The sequence below is a fragment of the Aplidium turbinatum genome, chromosome 11, assembly GCF_918807975.1.
Source record: "Aplidium turbinatum chromosome 11, kaAplTurb1.1, whole genome shotgun sequence".
Lineage (NCBI taxonomy): Eukaryota > Metazoa > Chordata > Ascidiacea > Aplousobranchia > Polyclinidae > Aplidium > Aplidium turbinatum.
The window spans coordinates 1,627,888-1,645,425 of NC_137482.1; the positions used below are offsets into that span (position 1 = coordinate 1,627,888).

General features: G+C 36.8%; 1 long non-coding RNA gene across 1 annotated transcript; it reads right to left on the bottom strand.

Annotated features, from left to right (window-relative positions):
- Positions 1 to 7,296: 7,296 nt before the first annotated feature.
- On the bottom strand, positions 7,297 to 9,426 carry LOC145780042 (uncharacterized). Its single transcript, XR_014290592.1, has 2 exons — positions 8,654 to 9,426; positions 7,297 to 8,221 (listed from the first exon to the last, which is right to left on the bottom strand). It is a non-coding gene; the product is annotated as an uncharacterized LOC145780042 (long non-coding RNA).
- Between the last annotated feature and the right edge of the window lie 8,112 nt (positions 9,427 to 17,538).

A 17,538-nucleotide genomic window follows, 5' to 3' on the forward strand; every position in this document is an offset into this window, starting at 1 on the left:
CATAACCTATTATCGCAAGCGTCTTATCACAATAAGCAAATTCACGCCGCTATTTTCTTTTCAAGTCGGGGCACTTAGCGAAAGTTCGTCAATAAAACTCAATCAAACATACTACAGTTAACTTTATAATGATTTTTAAACACAAACTGCTAAGTTTACGCATACGAATGCTGATTTTTTAACTTTCAAAAGTAGCATTATTTTTGGCTAACTTTACTCTCTCTTGCGTCAAGTATGCTACTGATTCAGAATACGCGTGGGTTACGCTAATGCAAGCTCAATGTAATGGAGCGAGCGAAGCGAGCTAGAAAGTTCGGAAAAAGTGAAAAAAAATGTACTGTATCGGTTTTTGAAGTGATGGGACCAACTGCCCCTTAGGCCTACTGTAGGACAAGATACAGTGATAGAAAGTTATGGTGGAATTGGGTGAAATTGTAAAAGACAAATCTTCTATCCCATTATCTAATTCTAAATCTTCCATACTTGACTTTTTCCATCCCGCACCCTACGGCCAGTAGACTTGGCTGGTTGCTTTGAATCTTTATCCTCGGACTGACAAAGCCTTGATAGGTTATTCCTGGTAGTTTCGCATACTTGCAGAGGCTTTGAACCACTGACGGAGGGTCATTTACCGAGATTGACAGAGTGGAGTTTCCGATTGTTGAAGTGTTGTTGTGGGGAATTGTACCATCCACTAGGTGCCGCTGAATGGAGAGCAGTCCTGAAATACGTTGCTCAAGTGCGTACCCCGAGAGCCGAACCAGCGCGCGAGAATTTGAGTCGGACGCTTAACCACTGAGCTAACCAGGTAGACTGCGGACTTATGTGCTAAAAAAGCATAGCTACTTGTCTTACGGCGTGCAAAAAAATATGTAGCCTACTTTGTCTGATAAGTAAAATACAATTTAATAAAATTATAAGTCCATGTGCAAATAATGTCAGAATTAATGTATTCTGAAGCTCTTTTCAATGGTGGTACGCTACTGCTATTTTGCATTCATCGAATACTGGCATTTGCACAACAATGTTGGGGAAACCAGGGTAATTTGCACCACTTAGCCTAAGGTAAAAACTGTAGTCTATAACTCCAAAGCGACATGTTCAATCATTTCTTTTTTTGGTATTTATGACAATAGGCCTATAACATAGCAAATAGCCCACACAGGATTTTTTTTTTTTAAATAATCAAAATGTTCAAGAATTTATTTATCAAATTTAGCTAAATGAGGTTCAAATTACACATGCTGTGTGTGTAAAATAAATAAAATAGTTGCTACCCGTTAAAATCTGTTTCATTGTAGGAGGGATCCTCAAGAGATTCTTATTCAGATATTCAATTCAAACAAAGCAGTAAAAAAATAATATGTATTTTAAACCAATTAAAACAAAATTCAGGACACGGCGTCTCCATATAACTTTTGAGCAGCTTATAATTAGCCCAGGGTAGTCCAAGACTGCGAGTATGAAAGAAGGGCCACAGTGAGGTTTGAGGAAAATTTTGCGGGCCGTAAAAACAAAAATTTCAGCTAGTAAAGAAGATACAATACGTAACATATCAACACAATAGCAAGCCAAAACAATTTGTTGTTTCTTGCATGGCCACCTAAAGATACGGCCTTATTTGTCACATTTTGCAGAAATTTTCCGGTTTTTCTAACTTTGGGCGAAATTTAAATAAATTTTTCTAAAAATTAGATTTTTACGCTGTCTTTTCTCTTTTCCCAGGAAGACACAATAGGTTTTAACATCCTCACATGTTGAAAAACAAAGAAAATTTGATTTCGAAGATTTAGTCAGACTGTTAATTTTTCAATAACAGTCTGATTTAGCGTTTTTGAACTTACTTTTTCTCATTTGCTGCTGCTTCCCCAAAGCAACAAAAAAGTTTTATGTCATTAGGAAACCGCAAAAAGTAAAAACATCTCAAAAAATATCAGTCAAGCACTAGCAGTAGCTGTAATCAAAATCTGCAAAATGTGACAAATCAGGCCGCATCTCCAGGTGGCCATGTTTCTTGCTTTTAGATATTGTTTCAATCTGTGCTTTCAATTCGGTGGTCGACAGACGTAAGCAGGCATCCAGGGTTTCATCAGCCATTCTGTTTAATGTGTGTCTTTTCAATCGCTTCATAATTGAGAAAGTGCTTTCGCAAATGTATGTGATACCGAACATTGAGCACATCTTCAGTACAAAGTCTTTTAAATTAAACTCCCTGGGAACGAATATTCCTGGCAAGCACACCAGACACTGTGGTTTACCATTGTTATTGGCAAAAAATACCTATTCTGTCAAGCAGAATTGAACTCTCCGTTTTCCTCTGCCACTTTTCTTTTGACACTCATTTTATTAATAAATTACTTTACTTGACTAAATAGATTTGTAAGCAGCCAACGTACGATTGAATTGGTGAGTCTGTGCTAACGATACAGAGTAAAAATCAACGCAAGTCTGCGTCGTTCCAAACCGTAAAAAATACATTGTTACCCCATCATAATTACAGTACCTAATGACCTGCACTTCGATGACGTGCGACTTATTTAGGGCTGTGGCTAATGCAATGCATTTACAGTATGTAAAATATATTTTATATTTTAATAGGTGTTAAATATACAAATATATTTTAACACTTGTAGATCTTCCACTAGAAAATCCAGCATGCAGGAAGTGATCGCGGGCCGCATGTGGCCCGCATGTGTCCGCATGGTGAATCTTGTTTCTGCCCAACACACGTACAGGGATATAAAACTTCGGCATTTTTTTAAAGTAAATTGAGATGATAAGAAAGAACGACTGAAAGATATTAATGACATAAAGAGTTGTAAAATTAGATAAGCGGTTGCAATACCATTAGACTAACTTTTTTCCAGACGTTCAAAATAAATCTATCAGAGCTAGACTTTAAACATTAAAGGGAAGCCGCTCCTGGCGGATAGCCTTTGATTACACTTGTAAAGCAACACAACAAACATTAACCTTGTGTTGTGTATCATGAAGATAACTGGATAGGCTACATAAAAGCTACCATCAGCATATAAAAACTGATTCGGTCAAACACATACTTCTATTCTTAGAACTCCTTCGCTCTGTTCATTATTTCAGGTGGAGTTATCGTCATTACTGTAGCAAAATCTTCACCTAGTTTAATGAGCAATGTTTAGGGTTTTATTACAGTGCAAATTGTGCATCTAGATTTTAGAAGCAAAGTGAGGAATGCAGATCAGCAGTGGCCTACCTCTTTTAATAATTTTGATTATATAATGTTTGTAATTATGTTTTATTTCTCTGAACGACGTAAACTTTTCATAATAGTGAAGTTGTTCTTTCTAGGTTTTAGATCAAAAAACTTTTCCTAAAGTGCGTATCATGTTGAAGAGGAACAAATTCTGGCCTTGTGGCTTATGCAATAAAAGTTGTAGCCTACTGATCGGTGTATTTACTGTGAATTATGCAATAGCTGGTTCCACTGGAAGTGTGAAAATATCGATGATCAGCAATGGAAAAAGATTGAAGAGGAGGATTTTTTATGTACGAAGTGCTGCTCAACAGCTGTAGGAGTGTTTAACTTCAAACAATCGCTTCAGCGATTAGAAAATGTAAGTATCCGCTTGGCGCTTGTTATGATATAGACCAGTGGTTCTTAACCGCGGCTACTTTTGGTTTGGTCAGCCAACAAGTTGGCTTTATCTGTTCAGTTTGATCGATGAATCACCTTTCGTTTTTTGTTTCGGCATTTCTCTTATTTAGGTACAATTCGATACTATTTTTAATGTTTTCCTGTGAGACTAGCTAGGCTTATTTCTAGAAGTGGTGTTGTTCAAATTGATCGTACAAACAATAGCGGTCCAGCAAGGGGTGGGGTGCTTGGTCACGTGGAAAACCTTAGTCAAAGATACGCTATTAAAATGATGTTGCCATGAAAAAATTGATTTGAAACATAATTTCAATTTTAAACCAAACTTTGTGGCTCTAATTCTATACAAATCTAGTTTTTAGTTGGATGAGTTTAGTCAACTAGGCTACTACAAAGAGTGAGTCTTAGGCAAAAAGACAGAATATCGGAGCATAAAATAGCCTACACAAAAAGTATTTTGCTGGCGCCAGGAAGATCGCTCCTTCTAAACAAAACAATTAAGGTAAACATTTGGATTTCAAAAGTTACATTGTTCATTTCTCTAAAAATTTTTGGGTCATTTAAATTCTGGTTAAATTCATTTAATTTCCCAAACTTTTCTTTCTGGATTCGCTGTTGCGCACAAACCAGCACTTTGAATTTCAATCTCAAAAGTATTTTATTATCCTGTTTTATACAAGCAAGCTTAAAGTGATTTCGGTCCCAGCACGCACTAAAATATTTCAGTACCTTACACTGCATATTTGGGCATAGTTTTGTGTAAGTTTGTTTTATAATTCCGCAAAAGGATTTTTATATTTTTACCCTCCGGCATTGTTGAAAGGTTAAGAACCACTGATATAGACTATACAGTAGTATCGGATATCGTTTGTATATCTTTGTTTATACGCCTATAGGCCAACCGATAGAGGCAATACAGTTACCTATTGAAATACTATTATAAGCGGAAACTTTGCATGGTCAGAGGCAAATTCTTCTTCCGGTGAGTGTCGCACTGAAAACAAATCCTAACTTGTCCCATTGGTCATGTATGTAAGCAACCTATGGGACAGTTGAGTGACACTTTTTAATGATAACAAAACAAAAAAAAACAATAAAGAATGTTACATTCGTCACTGTTTTGATTTCATGTTATGAAACAATGACTAAACTTTACAATAAAATTGCTCAAGTTCATAATTTGCTTTAAAATAGCGTTTTATTAGAAATAATGTCATTTTTGTCCCATAGGCGGCACATCTACCCTACTACAACGAGTATTTAAAATACTCTTTTGCTACGAGATGCAATCTTAACGTAACTTGCATGAAAAACGTCTTCGTACTCGATAGAAAATACCGCCAAATATCGAGTGCAATGTTTGTGGACAGATGATCACATTCATAATTTTGCATTGGCCACTTGAGACTTAGCTTAACTAACAAATGTACAAATTTGTAACGAAAAAACAGATGCTAATGAAGCTTGCTCGGCCATCTTGTAGCCCTCATCATTAGCACAACCACAAGCCTACGTTTTGTGACCTATCATGAATCTATTTTTGTTGCTACCGTGAAGTAAATGTAAGTTACCATAGCTTAATATGGTCTAATGCAAATTTTTACCTCTGTCCCCCATGAAAACTTTCTGCGTACGCCACTGTATACAACAGTAAAAAAAAAATAAGAAGACAACAGTAGCCAACTGGACTTGATTCTTCGAATAGATGCTGATATATGACGATCATTCCACCGAAAATACCTTACAAATCCTCGTATTGCAAAAAGAAATGAGAATATCTTGAAATGTGTAAGCCTTTACATCTTATTTTTAAAACGAAACAACATTAGGGTAAGAAAATGCGCAGCATTCGACCGAAATTGCTTATAGAAAATTTTCTCAAGAGCAACCGCTTCGTTTCCTCTTACCTAAATATTCTTTTTCTTTCGGGCTCACTTTTTTTTTGTATTTCCCATCATTTTCAAGATTGGAAATATGGATTAAAGGTCGTTATTTACTGCTTGTTTAGTATCCAAAGTTTGAACGTCCTGCTTTTAATATAAATATTGAATGCTTGTACCTGCTTCTTTATTTTCAGGTTGAATCGTTTTTGAAATAATTGATAATTTAAAAAAGGTTATGTCTTGGACGTTTGACAACTCTTCTGTGAATTAGTTCCAACAAACGTTGATAAAACACTCACCCGAGTAAAAAATTCTTGTAGCTTTCGGGGAAATATTTCGTTTTAAAGTAGACTAAAGTTTATACTTTCTATTCGAACTTTGATTAATGATTGTATCTTCTTTGTGTCTCATCACAGCAAAGCGAATTTGATAAATTAAATTGGTAGGAATGTATTCTACTCCAAGTAGGTACCAAATGCACAAAAGTGCAAAATACAGGTCGCTCGTGTTTTTCAGCGCAGTCTAAGCCCCTATTTATGACATAATTCAAATAAAACATAAGACTTTTAGTGTTGCAACTGCAAACGAGGAATGAGTTTGCGTCAATATCGATGATCATCTTGCAGTAGAATGTTGTTTCTCGAAGCAGCAAACATATTTTAAAAAATGAGAATTTGTTTTGTTTGTGATAAGAAAAAGTCTACAAAAACAATTCATTTATTTTCAGTGTGGTTTCTGTGACAAAGACAAGTTGATAAAAAGAGCGCAAAGAGAAAATCTCCTGCTGCAGAACTTTTCAAGTTTAAGAATTCTTTCAAGCCAAAGTCAATCAAAGAGCAAATTACAGTTGGATGACTACACCAACAAACTTTTGGAACAACTCCCACATTTAAAATCAAAACAAGCAGTTAAAACAACTCCAGATGGAAACTGTTTGTTTAATGCTGTTTCTATAGCTATGTGTGGAAACGAATCATTATCAACTGAGCTTCGACTAAGATGCAGTTTAAATATGATATTAAATGCAGAGGTGTATCAAAACCATGAGTTTGCAAAATCATTTAAGATAGTGTCTCCCGATTATTGGATTTCTGTACGCGATTGTATCCTCGAAGGGGGATATTCTTCTTCTTGGACCCTTCTAGCTATTGCGGAATCAATACAGCGGGACACATACTCTGTGTATCCAAAATGTAATGGACCATGCGATCTCGTGTACGGCATTTTAAACAAAAAAATATCACCATCCATCCAATCGTCTCTTTCGCCTGTCTATCTCATATGGACAAGGGTGTCCGAACACAAGCCAGAAAGCGTTTGGATACCCAATCATTTTAGTGCTTTACTGGAAGGTGACCACAGCGATTTCAATGTACCTTGTAGTCCTAGCTGTTCTTCAACCCTAATTTTCAATACAACCGACTTAGATGATGACGAAGAAGATGAAAAACATGCGAATTTGCCTGATAATGTCCAACCACAAAGAAATAATGAGAAACCAGGCGCTAAGGCATCGGGACCTCAATTGAACTCAAAGAAGAAACAAAAAGGTCTACCACTAGACAACAAGTTTCTGGAAAGTAGGCAAATTATTGAAACATTAAGTAACAAGGAAACTAAAGGATTGGAGAATATTCCACTGGGCAAAAAAGAAAATATCTACTTTGTGACAAAAAATATGAAAAACATCCAAAGACGAAAAATTGGGCAAACGCGGCAATTTTATGATGATTGCGGCAGTTGGAAAAAAGGGTCTTACTATTCAACCTTCTACAAAAAAGATAGCCTACGACAGATATATGTATTCAAAAATAAGTTTTCGTTTCGAAAAGCTACACAAAATGAATACACAACCATGGATCCACAGCCAAACCAGAGCGAAATTGTAAAAATGACAAAATACACATCGTTTCATGCAGCAGATTGTAATTACAAGCGGAGAGTAACGTGGCTGAACTATTTTGGAGAATGTAACATTCAAACCCTGTGCATATTTGAATATCTCGGTTTATCCCCTGGCCATATTCCACATGGAAATAGTAAACTCAATACTAATGACTACATCAGAGTAAAACCAGACATCTTTAACGATTTTCGAAAACAGGTTCCTTTGAAAACAGCCAAAAATGTATATGATGAAGCCATGCAAACAAATGATATGTCTCGTGTTCCCAGAAACTTACAACAGCTCCATAATTTAAAATATAATACGAAAAAAAATATTGATTACAAACCGACAGTTTACGGCCAAAATTACAGCGACGATATTCTAAAAGTCATAGACATGACTCAAACACATACATTTGTCCAAAAAGTATCTCATTCTAAAGGAATGCCAATTTCCATCATTTTGTTCGTTCAGGATCAAATTTTGGACATCGAACGATTTTGCTGCAACCAAAATGTGGTATTGTGTGTTGACAAGACGTATAATTTGGGGAAAACATTTCTCACCACAACGGTATATCAAAACGTGTCAGTGGTGAGAAGTACATCAGGAAAGGCTCCTCTTTTTTTAGGACCATCGTTTCTGCATGCCAAATCTGATTTGCAGACGTTTACAGAGTTTTTTTCGTATCTTAAGTTTTCTTTGAAAGGTGATCGCTTGATATTTGGAACCGACGATGAGAGGGCGATGCATCAAGCAATCTTGAATGCTTTTCCAAATGCTACTCATGTGTTGTGCTGTCGCCATTTGAGACAAAATCTGCAAAAGTATTTAGCTGATAAGATTGGTTTAGGCACATTCTACAGAAATAAAGTATTGAATGGTGCATTTTCATTATTGCAATCAAAAGATCACGTAGAATACGAAGAAGAAGAGAAGAATTTTTTGGAATATTGCACATTGCACTGTTCTACTGTCACACCATATTTGAAAGGGAGATTTCTACCACTGTTGAAAGACAAAGTGTGGCAAAACAGACATACAGTGGACATGGAATGGAGCAACAACTACGCTGAAAGCATGAATAACGTAATCAAAATCAAAACAAATTGGAAACAAATGAAATTATCTGACCTAATACAAGTAATTCATGAACAAGTGGCATCACAATTTAAAGAAATTGAAAAAGCAGTGATTGGTCTTGGGCCTTATAGTTTACGTGAACCTTATATGACATATAAAACGTCATACGAAAACTGGTGTTCTTGGTCGTTGGCAGATCGAAGAAGTCATTTTCAACGCTTCATGGCATTTGCTCCAAAAACGGAAAAACCGTGCATTTCGACAGATGGAAGGTTGCATACAGTGCCTCCTCCCAATTCATGTGGTAAAAAGCCAGGGCAGAGAAAACGTAAAAGGCCTGAAAAATGTCATTATCGTTCTTAGACAGTTCATGTGCAGAATGATATAGCCTATGCCTGATTATAAATGTTGTTCTGTAATTCTTTGAGTTCACATTTTCTGCGTAAACTGGCTTTTTGCAAAATGTGTTTCAATATTGAAGGCCTAACCTGTTTACGTATATTGCATTTTCGTTGTTATTTCACCGAATGATTATCACATTTATATTTTATTTTTAAACCATTTTTATTTTAATCTCACATTAAGTTTTTTGGATTATTTTTTCAATCTTGATTAGCCTACAATACTTTCACAAAGGAAATCTACCTATCACGTTAAGTAGAAATCGTCATCGTTTAATTCGTCAGTTCGCCTTATTCGTCACATTTTATTCGGTCCCGGCAGAATTCTTATCTTTTTCAGTAGCCTACATGATAGTTCGTTTAATTTGTCGTCGTCTAACTCGCTCAACTCGTCAACTATATTTATATCTCCGAAAAGCATTTTGTTGGGGTAATTCGCCATTCGATTAATGCTTTCAAGTGCTTACGTGCTTAGATCGTTTGTTTGGCATTGACTTCGCTCTGACTATAATCCTGAAATGAAACGCAGAAAACGCAACTCCGATTCGTGGCCTACTGTCAAGTGAGGAAGCTTTTTTTAAAGCTAAAAACCTGTTTAATTTACTTCTTATATTTTATGTCGCTCTATTTAAAATTAACACTTCTCAAATGTTTACTAAACTTACACATTTTCTACCTGCTTCACAGTAAGGATTTAGAACGCGTCTCACACTTCGTCCTTCGCTTAATCCTATAAAGTCACAGCTTTGTTAGTTACAGCAACATAGATTATTTCACGCAGTCTCGTTAGTTAGATCAACACGCGTGCGGTCCCAAATGAACAAAAGGTCATTTATAAATACAAATAAATACGCCATGTATACGATTCGTTATAGTTTTGACCTGTTTGCATAATTCGTCAGTTCGCCTAATTTGTTAAATTTTTCTAATCCACTTGAGGTGACAAATTAGGCAAATGCTAGTCTTATGATTTATTGTTTTGATGCTTCGGCAAGATTTTGCGAGTCACTGGTGCAACAAAAAACGCAGAAACTAATGTATTCCTGTTCGGTAGCCTTGTTTTTCTTCGTCCAGTTCCCTGGTACAGGCATGAGAGCCAATGCACAATGACATTTCCAGTGTTGCAGAAGATTTGCTATGACAGACTAATCCTACATGGACAGCCACTTTATCTGGTCCAGATATGGTCAAATCCGTACCCGATCTGGTAAAGATCTGAACCAGATAAAGTGATTGTCTGGGTATAGGCCTACATTGCAGGTAAATGTTGATTTCGAAAGTATTTTATTATTTTGACAGAATCTGCAATCGAATAAGCTCTATCAAAGAGGTTTGGTTGATTTAACAGATCGAAATTTTGCAACCATGCTCAAATAAATTGTAGTTGCAGTCCACTACAACACATGCAACCGAATTGTTCATATCAAGCATTCTTGTAAGTTTGACAGCCGACAAAACAAAAAAGTATTTACAAGAAAAGTTGGAATAAAAACACCTATTTAAAAAAAGTTTGGCCTACACGTAGGCGTGGATGTTTTACTGAAGTAAGGGAATTCCAGGGGGATCAGAATTCCCACTAATCCTGAAAGTGATTTTTCAAGTTGCCGATTTTCAGTCTAAACGATTGTTATGCACTATTTGAGAAACCAAATGTCGCGATTGTCGTGCAACATTTTGTGCACCATGTAGTTTGGCTGTAATTGCGTAACTTTGACTAAACACCTTTGAAGACAAGCAGCGAAACCCTCGCATGCTTAGGACTGGGTTAATAAATACTACAACCCAATGAATGTCTTTCGTTCAGGTTTAAATAGCCTATGTCGGTCAAAACGAAGATATATTATAAAGATGGCCGAGATGGCCGGCAGCCGTGGCCGAGTGGTTAGCGCGTTGGGCTCGCAGTCGAGAGCCTGCATGTTCGACTCCAGCCACCCGCACTTGCTGTTGTTTCTCTGGGCAAGAAACTTAACGATAATTGCCTCTACCTAGTGATCGATTTCGAGTAATGGGTAGTACCAAATTTAAGTCATAAATAAAGTAGACAACCGGAAAACAGACATTGCCGTCGGCTGCAGCGTGGGTCAGGTGTATGTCGGAAGGCGTACATCGATGCATAGCGCTCAAGTCCGCTTTCCCGCAATGCAGGATAAAGATAAACAAACAAACAAAAAGATAGAATGACAACAGTGCACAACAGTTTTGGTTACTACATGTCTGAATACCTACTATTGGCAATTTTCCCTTCACACAATCTTGATATATAGGCTAGACTAGCTTGAACAGTTTTTGCATTCTATTTGTGAAATGAAGTCACAAACTTGATCCAAATTTTTTGCGACGGGTTTGACTTCTGGAAACAAACTCATCTACAGTTTCGATGAGATCGAGGGCTTCCACATGATCTCAATATGTACTTATGAAATGATAGCCAGGTCATTTAAACGTTGCTGTGTACCATAAATACGTTTACAACCTACGCAAAATAAAAAGGGATCATTCTGCTGCGCATGGAAAATGTTCGACAATGCCTGACAAACGTGTCAAAAACCAATAATGATCGACAATGCCTGGAAATCCTAGACAATGCTAGGAAATGCCCAACAATGCCTGAAAGTACCTTAATCTAGAATGCCTGACTCCCCTTGAAAATGCTAGACAACCCCTGAAACTGTTTGACAATGCCTGACAAACCCGTCAACCACTAATAATGATCAACAATGCCTGGAAATCCTAGACAATACCTTGAAATGCCCAACAATGTCTGAAAGTATAGCTACACTACAATGCCTGACAACCCCTGAAAATGCTCAACAATCCCTGAATATGTTCGACAATGCCTGAAAATGTGCTATAACGACTACCAAACCTGTCAATCACTGATATTGATCGACACTGCCTGGAAATCCTAGACAATGCCTGGAAATTCCCAACAATGCCTGAAAGTAGCTACTCTACAGTGCCTTGCAACCCCTGAAAAAGCTTGACAACCCCTGAATATGTTCGATAATGCCTGAAAATGTTCGACAATGCCTCATAAGCCTGTCAACTATTGATAATGATCAACAATGTCTGGAAATCCTAGACAATGCCTTAAAATTCCCAACAATGCCTGAAAGTAGCTACTCTACAATGGCTGACAACCCTTGGAAATGCTCGACAAACCCTGAAAATAAATGTTTGATAAAGCCTGAAAATGTTCCATAATCACTACCAAACCAGTAAACCACTGATAATGATCGACAATGCCTGGAAATCCTAGACAATGCCTGGAAATTATCAACAATGCCTGAAAGTAGCTATTCTCTACAATGGCTGACAACTCCTGAAAATGCTTGACAGCCCCTGAAAATGTTCGACAATGCCTGAAAATGTTCGATAATGACTAAAAAATCTATCAACCACTGATAATGATGGACAATGCCTGGAAATCCTAGACAATGCCTTTAAATTATAGACAATGCCTGAAAGTAGTTACTCTACAATGCCTGACAACCCCTAGAAATGCTCGACAACCCCTGAAAATGCTCCACAACCCCCCAAAAAGCCGACAATGCACGACAATAGCTGACAATGCCCGACAATGCCTGACAATGCCCGACAATACCCGACAATGCCTGACAATGGGAATTTAGACGTACCCCCTGAGAACCCCTGACACTTGAAAATGCTCGACAACCCCTGAATATGTTCGACAATGCTTGAAAATTTCCGACAATGCATAATAAGCCTGTCAACCATTGATAATGATCGACAATGCCTGGAAATAAATGTTCGACAATGCCTGAAAATGTTCCATAATGACTACCAAACCTGTCAACCACCGACAATGCCTGGAAATTATCAACAATGCCTGTAAGTAGCTACTCTACAATGCCTGACAACCCCTGAAAATGTTCGACAATGCCTGAAAATGTTCTATAATAACTAAAAAATGTGTCAACCACTGACAATGATCGACAATGCCTGGAAATCCTAGACAATGTCTTTAAATTATAGACAATGCCTGAAAGTATAGCTACTCTACAATGCCTGACAACCCCTGAAAATGCTCGACAACCCCTGAAAATGTTCGACAATGCCTGAAAATGTTCTATAATGCCCAACAAACCAGTCAACCACTGATAATGATCGATAATGCCTGGCAATCCTCGATAATGCCTGGAAATTCCCAACAATTCCTGAAGGTAGTTACTCTACAATGCCTGACAACCCCTGAATATGCTCGACAACCCCTAGAAATGCTCCACAACCCCCCGAAAAGCCGACAATGCCCGACAATGCCTGACAATGCCTGACAATGCCCGACAATGCCCGACAATGCCTGACAATGCCTGACAATGCCCGACAATGCCTGACAATGCCTGACAATGCCCGACAATGCCTGACAATGGGTATTTAGAGGTACCCCAAAAACACTAGGAGTGGCACCACTGGTCATGCTATACCGGTACCCCTGAGCCTCACAGTAGGCCTCTTTACCAATATCACCAGCCTGAGCTAAATTCTACACAGGCCAGTTAATTCCGACTGTCGTTAGCATTCGTTCAGTAAGATAGGCTAATATGCGCACAAGTTGGGACTGCAAATTATTTGTGTTTACCTCCTTGTTGTGCGAATTATTTGTGTTTATGCTTTTTGTGTCTTTCTTTTTCGCCAACAAAACAAAAATAAACTGAACTGCTCAAAAGAAACTGCAAACGCAGCATTATTATTGTAACTGTCTCCGCCGCCAGTGTAGCCAAATCGTTTGGCATCCGCTGGCTTCGATCAGTCTTTCAACAAGGTTGATAGGATCTCCATTCTGTTTTGTCCTTTGCGATGTTTTGCAATCGATGGAGATGTGGTGTGCTGAGCAAGGATCCCAGGCCAGCTTTTCTGATGTCAGATCTCAGCAGTTGTAATAAATTGGTACGGTGACGTCCAAACGCAGCATCAAATGCTAAAAAGAAGCAAAAAACTGAAATACTGTGTCGGCAAGCCTGGCTATAGCCCACTTAGGCTAACCCACATGACCAAATGTGAATCGACTTATTGAATTGTACAAATGCTAGTAAATACCGTCTTGTCTGCTCATATCGTAAACATTAGTAATTTACTTTAAAACTACTGTTAGTGCTGAGGTCAAGTGAAGTCTTAATTTCCAAACACCCAGTTTTGATCATGATTTTTTCAATCATCAAACCAGGGTTGCCAGATTGATAAAACAAAAAAGGCCAAATGCATCCCCAAAAAAGGCCAAATTATAGAAAAAAAGGCCAAACCTGAGGTTCTGTTCTCTTTGTTGAAATCAGTGGTGTTTTTGCACTTACTTTCAACAACAAATTAGATAATATTTACCCAGTTTCTATTGTTCTACATGTTATCTGTTAAAGAAGAATTGCTCAGTAAAATTCCTGAAAAAATGCAATCCATAAAATACAAACAGATAGGTATGGAAACAATTACAATACAACTGAAATATGTATATAACATTAGGCTAAGCATCATCCTGTAGACTAAAAAGCCAATAACGTCCACCAGTGAGACCCTGGTGACTAGTGAGCAGAGGAAAAGGAGTTAATATTGGCATATCACTTAATGCAATATGAATATATTTCTATTTGAATAAGACCTTCTGATGATCCGTTAGGTGAAACAATTTGTAAAGGCTTCAGATAGTAATAACTATATTTGATTTAATTTGCTCTGCTTTGCTTTTTTGCTTAGCATTGAGCACTTTTTTGTAGTATTGATAGTTTTCATTGTTTTAATGCAATATGATGTATATAAGTATATATACCAAATATAGTTATTACTATCTGAAGCCTTTACAAATTGTTTCACCTAACGGATCATCAGAAGGTCTGCAAAAACATGCAAAAAAAGTAAAGAATCGATAATTCCTGAAAAGATATTAAATAATTACAACTGTAATTTAATCTGCAAAAAAAACCTTTTAAACCTGTACTTCCTGAAAAGATATTAAATATTATAACCGTAATCCAATCTGCAGTAAAAAAACCTCAGAATTACTAAGGGCTACCTTCATCCATTACTACAAAGTTTCAATGGATTTGTCCATCTGAAAACCAAGCAACATTGATGGCAACCTCTATGACATCACAAAAAAGCAAATGCAGTTTGATGATCAATGCAACCCGTAGTAATCTGAAAAAAATAAATGGAAATTGTTTGTTTAAAAACCTGTAAAAACTAAATGAGATTTATAACCTGTAAGAATCAAATGAAATTTAATTTTTTCAAAACTATAACCTGTGAAAATCACAAGGAACTGTGATGATGCAACCTGTAGCAACCTGAATAAATGAAATAAAATCTGTTTATAAACCTGTAAAAATTAAATGAGATTTATAACCTGTAAAAATCAAATGAAATTTTTTTTAAAAATAACCTGTGAAAATCAAAAGGAATTTATTTTATTTTGAAGTACTTGAGTTTAAATTTGTTTCTATGACGACATTTACCCACCAGTTCGGAACGCTTGTTCAAAAGGTGGCCACTATCAGCCTTCAGAATGGCCAGCTTTTCAGCCAAACATAGGCCACAATTATTACGACCACCTCCACTGTAAGGTCGAGCATAGCTGTGGATGGACCAAGATATTTTAGGATCAACACCCTTGTCCTTAAGGTCCCAAACTGCCTTAGATAGTTCGGTGCTGTTTCGTTTAGAACTATCATTAAAGGTACATTTATGGTTGGAAAAACGTTTTTTAAAAGTAGTTTCACAACAACCAATGTAATTAAGGACCTTCGGGCCGTTATCAATGGTAGCTTTGTAAACAACGGCCTTCTGCAAGCATTGCCCATTCAAAGGACAATCTGTCTTCACCCTGCAATTGCAACCAGGCTGCGATGGTTCATTATCAGTCTGCAATATTGCTTTATTGTGGGAGGATATGATGCTTGCAACATTCGGAGTACAACTATAGCTCAGCTTAATAGTGTTACGGTTGAATATTTTATGCAATCTATGATGGGGCGGAAAGTGTATGGAAACAAGTTTGAAAAATTCCTTACCAATATTGCTATCAACCTGCAAGCTAAAAGGAGGGTTAAACCATAAAATTTTTCGACTCCTTTTCCTAGATGTTCGTAAGTTATTAGCAGGGTTGTAGCAAACTCTCTCCGCAAAACCACTTTTCAATAGGGCATCATTATAAACAGATGCGGTCTTATCAAATTCATATTGGCCAAATGATGTGGCGGACAATCGCTTAGCAATCATAGTCGGGATTTGTTTCTTAATGTTGGGTGGGTGATTGGACTGGGCATGGATGTAAATGGGATCATTATTGGGTTTTCGATAAGGCCAGAATTTACCAGATAGCAAATTCAAAGTAACGTCAAGAAAATCAGTTTCAATTAGACCAGTATCCACAGTAATATTTAAGCCATGTTGTTTAAATAATTGAATGACATTTTTTCTCAAACTATTAACTTTAGGGCCAGATAAATTACGCAAAATAGCCAGCCCATCATCACGATATAACCCAAGCATGTCTCTGTCAACAATAGCAGAAAGTTCGTTCAAAAGAAACAAGCCGACCAACTCACAAATCTCAGCACCATCAAATGAGCCCATTGTAACATCGAACAAACCATCTTTCTTAGCCCAAGTTTCACCACCATCAAAAAGCAACGATTTCCTAGCATGGAAAATTGTTTGTATGATACAATCATCCAAATCCACAAATGGTTTGGCAAACTCAATTGCTTTACACAAAAGCTCCTCCGTAATGGATGGGTAAAAATCAACAATGTCAAATTTCAAAAAGGTGCATTGACGTTTAGATGGAATAGCCTTAAACCAGGATAACACAGAGTCTGTGTTTTTCCATTGATTCAGTCGTGATGCATACAGATTTTATTTCATTTATTCAGGTTGCTACAGGTTGCATCATCACAGTTCCTTGTGATTTTCACAGGTTATAGTTTTGAAAAAATTAAATTTCATTTGATTCTTACAGGTTATAAATCTCATTTAGTTTTTACAGGTTTTTAAACAAACAATTTCCATTTATTTTTTTCAGATTACTACGGGTTGCATTGATCATCAAACTGCATTTGCTTTTTTGTGATGTCATAGAGGTTGCCATCAATGTTGCTTGGTTTTCAGATGGACAAATCCATTGAAACTTTGTAGTAATGGATGAAGGTAGCCCTTAGTAATTCTGAGGTTTTTTTACTGCAGATTGGATTACGGTTATAATATTTAATATCTTTTCAGGAAGTACAGGTTTAAAAGGTTTTTTTTGCAGATTAAATTACAGTTGTAATTATTTAATATCTTTTCAGGAATTATCGATTCTTTACTTTTTTTGCATGTTTTTGCAGACCTTCTGATGATCCGTTAGGTGAAACAATTTGTAAAGGCTTCAGATAGTAATAACTATATTTGATTTAATTTGCTCTGCTTTGCTTTTTTGCTTAGCATTGAGCACTTTTTTGTAGTATTGATAGTTTTCATTGTTTTAATTCTGCTCCTGGCACTGAGTCAGTTGAGCACTTTATTTTGATACTACCATCCAGTTATTATGAATCTGGAAAAGATTAACTACGGTTATTCTTTAAAAAACATTGCTATCCCAAGTAAGGATCGATATTTGAAGACGATGTTAGGTAAGATTGAAAATTTTATTAAACGTTTACG